The following is a 6,000-nucleotide window of genomic DNA, read 5'->3' on the forward strand; positions in this document are numbered from 1 at the left end:
TGTCTAACTTATCTATTTGTCCACTAATTTTTCAGATCTAATCCATGATTTTTTAAAATGTTGTAATTGGTTTTTCATTGCCCTTTGTAGAGATGGTTAATAACTTAAATGCAGTTTTGAGTGGAAAGACACTTAAAATATCGTTCACTCTCACTGTCTATATAATAAGACCATGCAGATAGATTTAAGAAAATTTTACTCACCTACATTTTGAGGATATGCAATTCATGTTTTTTTTTTTTCTTGACAGATTTCTTCAAGCATGTTCCTTTCATGAAGTGGAAATGTAAGTTTTGTGCATTCCATACTAATGGCCAAGGAAGAATACTACAGCACTACAAAGAGTGTCATGGGCCTCATCAGAAGTGTTCGGGCCTCATCTGTATTCACAAAGACTGTTTGAAAACGTCTCAAACCCAAGCAGAACTTAAAAATCATTTGAAAGAACATATAAAAGAAGCTTATAAGATTGTAAGCAAATGATCCTGTGATTTGTGTACATTCTCAGAGCCTAGTAACATGAACAAACCCTTCACTCATCTGAAGACTCATCTGAGAAATGGAGAAGTTGTTAAATGTCCCTTTGCAGGTTGCTTTTTCAAGTCTAGTGTGCTGTCGACTTTTACTGCTCATAGAAGTCGCAATCATAAGCCTTCGAAAATTTCAGACCAGAGCTTTTGGCACAGCACACACTTTCTGTGCCTGTAATAGCAGAGGATTTTGTTTCACTGAAGATATACTTGGATCTGATTTTGTATCTGAGGCTGAATCTGGCCTTGAAAATGGAAAGGCCATTCAACATCAATTGGGATATTTCTCCGCATACAAACACTTTTTTTTGTATCAAATTCAGTAGAGGAAATAATGGATGAGTTTTTTGACATTGGAGAATTTGCTCATCAAAATATAAAGACGATCATTATTAATTTTTGAAAGACAGTAATTGCATAGATGATGCCTCTGTTGTAGCTTCACTGACTGATGAATTACAAACTTTAAACCCACTCAAACTGCTCTTGGCACAGAGCGCAGAAGACAGTCATTTTATAGAAAGCACTTTACTGTTATTGAACGAGTTGTGTATGTGTTAAATACGCGAGAAAAAAAGCATACTTTTGTTTATGTTCCTATTTTAGATTTGCTCAGAAAACTGTTGGAAAGAAATGAGATACTTCAGACACTAGAGAGAGCCAGTCACCCTGAAGGTCATTACAGTTTATTTCAAGATGGACAATACTTTAAAGAAAACAAAATTCTCTCTGAAGATTTAGGCATAGCTCTTGGACTATATATATATTGATGATTTTGAACTTTGTAATCCGTTAGGTACTTCAAAAAGAAGCACAAAGTTTGTGGTATATATTGGGTGATTGCCAATTTACCCATAAGACTTTGATCAACATTGTCATCAATTTATCTAGTTGTGTTGTGCAAAACTGTACACATAAAAGAATATGGTTATAGCAAGGTTTAGAGCCTCTGATTGGGGATCTTGAGCTCCTCGAGAGAGAAGGTGTGTTTGTTCAGAGTCTCAGCTCTAATGTTAAAGGGCCAACGTGGATGCACACTCACTTGCTGGATTTCAAGAGTCTTTCAATGTTGACAAGTTTTGCAGATTTAGTTTGGCAAATCGTGTAGATATTCATGGTGTCAGAAGTGGGGTTTTTACGTTGAGAACACCAGAATCGTTTGATGAAGCTGTTAATGTGCTTAAGCAAAGTGATGTGTCTTGTATTGATGGTGTAAAGCAAGACTGTCTCTTAAACAGACTGGCCCACTTTCATGCTGCAAAAGGATTTCCACCTGATTTTCTACACGATGCTTTAGAAGGAACTCTGCATATGCCTCTCAGATATGATTGCTAAGAAGTACTTTACATGGATTGACTTTAATGATAGAATAACAACATTCTCCTTTCAATTCTATGACAAAACTAACAGATCCCAGACAATACAAACAATCTTTAAAAAAAAATGGAGCTATAGGTGGTGATGGACATGAGAACCGGGCATTTCTGAGATTTCTTCCACTGTTGGTTGGCCACCACATTCCAGAGGGTGAAAAAACATGGCATATAATTCTTGAATTAAAAGACATTGTTGAGTTGTTATCCAGCCCCTCATTCACATCAGAAACCCTGTGCTACCTACAAAATCTACAAAATCTGTGCTACCTACAAAATCTCTGACCACCGACAGTTTTCCCTGTACTAATTTGCCCCCTAAACATCATTATCTGGAACATGTATATAGGATAACATATTATCCTATGCTAATAAAAAAAAATTGGTCCCCAAATTGAATTTTGGACAATAAGATTTGAGGCTAAACATTCTTTCTTTAAAAAGGTGGTTCATGATGCTGGTAACTTCAAAAACATTCTACACACTTTGGCCACAAGACATCAACTAATGTTGACATATTATTTGGAGATGCCTAGTTTTTTTAAGCCAAGAATTGAAACTGGGCAGCTGTCTGTTGTATCTGTGGGCATCTTAGATGCTACTATCAGTGTGGCGTTTAAAGGTCTGGACTCTGTTTCACTCACCTCCACTGTTTATTTAAATGGGACAAAATATTCCAAAGGAATGGTGCTCTCAGTTGGGCACACAAGTGAACTACCAGATTTTGAGAGATCTGTTTAGTGGATGGCTGCATAGTTTTCATTTTTGAACTGTTCACAGCTGGCTTCTTGGAGCTTCTTAGGTGTTACCAGCTAGCCAAAAAAGACTCTGCAGTAACTGTGGTTGTCCATCCTGAGCAGCTGTGAACAGTTCAATAATGAAAAATATGCAGCCATCCATTAAACAGATCTCGAGCACTCTCCCAAAATCTGGTAGTTCACTTGTGTGTTAGAATAAGGTATAGTAAACACACCCTTGCTCATTTTTAAAACCTTTTATTTTCACTGTTTTTACTTGTTAACTCACTGCTGCTGTAGTGCAATCACACAACGCATTTACTGCAGACCGTACAGTTCTTTACTCATATAGTACAATTTCATGGGCTTAGGCTATGCTGCTTCTACTGCTTTCAGCTTTTTGTGTGTGTGTGTGTGTGTGTGTGTGTGTGTGTGTGTCACTCTGTTGCAGCTGTTGGTGCCTCCAAGATGCTTCTCAGAGTTATTGTGTCACCCTAGAGAGTGTTCCTGAGTCAGTCAAGGAGATATGTGAAGCACTGCGCACCAATCTGGGCTTGCGAGGGAACTTCATTCTACAGTTTGAAGATCCAGACATTGGAAATGAGCTCTGCAATTTGACAGATGCACTCCTGATGGAGTAGGACTCTCTCTGTGCCTTAAATCAGGCCTACAAGGACTTCTTCTTGCCGTCTCACACACACAAGGCTAAATAACAAGAAGCAGATGTGCTAGAGTTCTGATTGCCAACATAAATGTGTGACTACAGAATATTATGAAAGACTAACTAATGATAGTAAGAAATAACTAATAGATAAATGATTAACATATTAATAAAAGTATGAAATTAAATCATTTATTATAGCTGGACCTGTCTGTAGAGTTGCTGGATGTCTGTCACTGTAAATGATCTACCAACTGATCGAGCAACAGTGAAAGTTTTGTTCACGTTTTCTGATTCAGTTTCTGACTCAACATTAGATACTGCAAGCTTGGGTTCTCCATCTAGTGCTTCATCAGTGGAAAGGCCTGGTCCTTTTGTTATTCCTGATTTCTCCCATGATGCTGAACTTCAGCTGAGTGCAGCAAATGATGCCTATGCCAGGGATGGAACAGTGATGGTCGTCTCCAAGGGCGTTAAGAGAGAAATACTGGACAAACTAGCAGATATGATATCCAAAATCACTCCATATCCAAGTAAGGATCATTCTCAAAAAGTGTAGCTACAGCTCTTGTAGCAAAGCACCTTTGTCTCCGAGAGCCAGCTTCTGCCAAAGGATGGTATTGCTGGTATTCAGCTTGAAATTCAAGATGGACAATTACCATCAGAAGTTGATGGCAGCTGGCTGCCCTGAAGTTCTTGTAAATAAGAGAAAGAGGGGACAGACAAGCAGCATGGTAATGAAGAAGTCAGAGAAGGGAGAGATCCACTCCTTGCCAGATCCACCTGAAGGACACAGTGCAGTTACATCAGAGGAGAATCAGAAGACCATGCTTTTAGAGGTGCAGAATTGTGATCCAGACCTGCAGCTACTGGAAGAACTGATGACTGCAACATTCTCTCAGGGAAGAAAGGAAATCGTTGGTGACGAGCCTCTCATCTCTGTAGTCATGGACAGATGGCCTGCATTTATAATGAGAGACAGGTAACCAGTGCCAACTCAGACATCCACATGATGATAGAGAAACGCTTACTTAAGCATTAATGTTATGAGATAGCGTGTAAACTGCATATGTCATAATCATTCTCATCGGTACTTGATACCACACTACTCTCTCCTCCTCTTTTTATCCCCTCTTATTACCCCTCATCTCTGCTGTCTTATGTTGCAGATAAGTGCAGAGTTCAGCAGAATAGTCACCACGGTGACTGCTGCAGTCATTCCTGGATGGACTAGATGCCTTGGTGCCAAGCCTCTTAAAGCAGGAGGTTGACCCTGCAGTGCCTTCATAAGGAGTTATGAACAAAAATGAACGTACTAACATAAGGATTCTAGTTTAAGCATTGCATTCAATCTTGTTTATAATTGTATGTAGGACACAAATCAGAACAGAAGAACAGCTGCCTTTCTTGGTCTGCCGTGCTTCTTTTCAGAGGATACTTCTGAGATAATCAACATATGTGATGTAAGAAAATATATTTACACTTAAGATGATACTGGATTCACTGGTATTCATTTTAAACTGAATTAAACATTTTCCATATCAATTTTCTTGCCAATATCACAGAACCTTTTTCATTAAAAGCTTAGTACGTAATTCAAATCCTACTATCAGTTCAAAAGGTTTACCATAACTAGTGATGGCTAATTTTTTAAGAGAGTTTATGATAATCCAGATTGCTGAAAGGGCATCTGATTGGAACTGTACTTCAGCAGTAATATAATTATTCACGATGAATACATGATTGATTATCAGGTGTAATTGGTTATACCGCCACAATTTTAAGCCTCTTCTGGTCAGTTTTTTTTTTAGTTTAATCTTTGCTTGCAGCCTGCCCCTCAGCACCTGTGATCTTTAATAAAAAATAAGCAGGCAGTGAGTTCACCCAGCTTAAGGATAGACATAGGAGTTGAAATACTGTAGGTTCAGCATTTGTCTGAGCCAAGATTGTCTACAAGAGGGACAATTGGCCTTTCTAAATTTTTTAAAGGGCAGAGGGGGTCACTGGTCCATCCAGAAGGGACAAATAATTCTGTGAAAACAATACACCTGTTGAATGGTAATGGTACACAATAATATACAAATTATGTGAGCTGATATCGTACATGTTTTTTTTTCTCCTTGCACTCCAACTTTTGAGTAATAAGCTTTGGCACCAACTTGGCACTGGTCCATTTGAACTCTTTCCAAAGTCATTTTAGTGTCCATATCTTGACCAGCTGTATAGCATGTTATTTATTAGAATTACGTGCAATGTTAGGACTAAATCTGTCCATTTGTTTTAGGTTCATGGTGTAACCCTGGATGTTATCATGTAGGGAATGCATACGGGACTTCTCATCGGAAATGAAGGTGTCCTGCACGATGCTTTTCCTCTTGAAATCTTCAATGTGGCCACGGTGGTAGAGGAGACAATTCTTCATGACCTCAGAGATGTGCTCATTGGTTTTGCCATGCTAATGGGCCCCGTCTACTGCCTTAATCTGGAGAACCCTCGCAATATGAAGTACTCATTTGAATTCCTACAGAGTCATCATGAAGATAAAACCTGACCACTGTTCTGCTAAGATACCGGGACTGCTGAGGTGTCGTTTATAGACTGATCTCAAGCCTTAACTCGAGGAAGCTGGAGGAAACTCTTGTGTTGAACATTGCTTCCACAGAGATAGTAATGTATGGACTGAATGTTGAAAAACAGAG

Source organism: Pangasianodon hypophthalmus, chromosome 9 (assembly GCF_027358585.1).
Source record: "Pangasianodon hypophthalmus isolate fPanHyp1 chromosome 9, fPanHyp1.pri, whole genome shotgun sequence".
NCBI lineage: Eukaryota > Metazoa > Chordata > Actinopteri > Siluriformes > Pangasiidae > Pangasianodon > Pangasianodon hypophthalmus.